We start from the raw sequence: 1805 nt of genomic DNA, 5'->3' as shown, positions 1-1805 counted from the left end.
AGCATAGCGTGTGTTTTGAGAACCAAAGGTTATCTTTTGTGTTTTTATAGTTATTTTTTTTTATTTGATTTGATTATTAGATATCTTTTATTTTATTAGATGATCTTTTTTTATTTGATTTGATTATTAGATATCTTTTATTTTATTAGATGATCTTTTTTTATTTGATTTGATTATTAGATGATTTTTGTTATTCTTATTTTTTTTGTTAGATAATTTTTTTGATTTGATTTGATTTTATCTTTTAATTTTAATGTGTTGTGAAGTTAACAAAGGCCCACTCACTAAAAATTATTATACAATAAATGTATGAGATGGGAATTGAACTTGGATACTTCAAGTTATAATAAAACATTTAAACCAATTGAACTATTTTTCATTTTTGATGAAGTACTACTAATTTTTTTATAAAAAATTTGGGGGTCATGGCCCCCTTATCTGAATGAAGCTCCGCCACTGATCATCGCAACACACACCTCCAGTATACATTATGTCTTGTTCATTTTTCAACAACTTCAATGCTTTTTCAACCCATCTTCTTGATTTTCAACCTCAACCTCGAGTTTCTGAGATAAGTTAATTTTATTCACATCGTATCAGTGGTCTTCATTTCAATAACTTTAATTTCCTATTCTTCATCATATCCAAAAGGTGTTTCGGCTTTGGCCTTGGTCTTTAAGGTGTAACAAAATCTACTTTCTTGTTAATTCTAACAATACGCATCCAATTTTTTTTGGATTCGTTCCCCTTATAAAGAGGAGAAAAGCTGAAAAAAAAATTCTATTTTTTTGTTAATTCCAACAACACACATCTATTATTATTATTATTATTATTATTATTATTATTATTATTATTTTGGATTTGTTGCCCTTGTAAAGAGGAGAGAAATTGAAAAAATATAATGCAAAGAAGTTAGTAGGTGTTAGTTCTATGTCATGAAGGCGTTATAGTTGACAAATATTAGAAAAAAGGTGCTGACGGTTGTGTCATTTTGAATGCACAATGAATATATGACATCCAAGATATGGGCGTTGATGCGGTAGTAGATTCAAAGAGGAAATAAAAAGAGGGTTGAAGTTTGGGAATTCAGGTTAAGTTATATGTTAAGTCAAGAGGGTTAATTTAAAAATTTAAATTATTTTTTAAAATTTAGGTAATTTTATCAAATAAAATATATTTTTTATAGATATCATATGATTAGATTTGTTAGTGTCTAAATTTTTTTGATAAAAAAATAATTATTTACTCTTTTATTATTACATATAATTCCCTTAAAGTCAATCATTGGTAATCAAATCTAGTGAACATCACCCTCGATGGAATAATAATAAATTGCATTTGTGTCACATGTCTTAATTCAGAAAACCTTTGATTAGTTTAATTATGTTGTATAGTCGTTATCACAACTAAAGAGATAAACTCTGTGTTAATCTTCCTCGATCCAGCATCATGTATGTCCGTATGAACACCTGTCTATCGGAAAGTTCGGTGGACGAGCGACGGTGCAATAATATGAACACATATTCTAAGGATCAAAAGGTTATCTTTTTTACTAAGCTCGTTCATTACGATAATATAATCCATGTCCATATTTATTGTGACCCCATATAAATAAAAGGGTTCTCGCGTTACGTGTGACTCTACTATTTTTTATTATCTTATATAATAATCTCTTACTTATATGAAAGCAAGGCTGTGACCAACAAGAGTCGAGTGCACTAAATATAAAAGCTACATAAAAAAAAATTATTGTTAATAAAAAGGGTTTTGTCGGTATTCGATCGGTAAAGATCTTTAGTCTTTAG

The sequence above is a fragment of the Arachis ipaensis genome, chromosome B09 (assembly GCF_000816755.2).
Source record: "Arachis ipaensis cultivar K30076 chromosome B09, Araip1.1, whole genome shotgun sequence".
Lineage (NCBI taxonomy): Eukaryota > Viridiplantae > Streptophyta > Magnoliopsida > Fabales > Fabaceae > Arachis > Arachis ipaensis.
The sequence above is the reverse complement of the archived record's forward strand: the minus strand, read 5'-3'. Positions refer to the sequence as shown.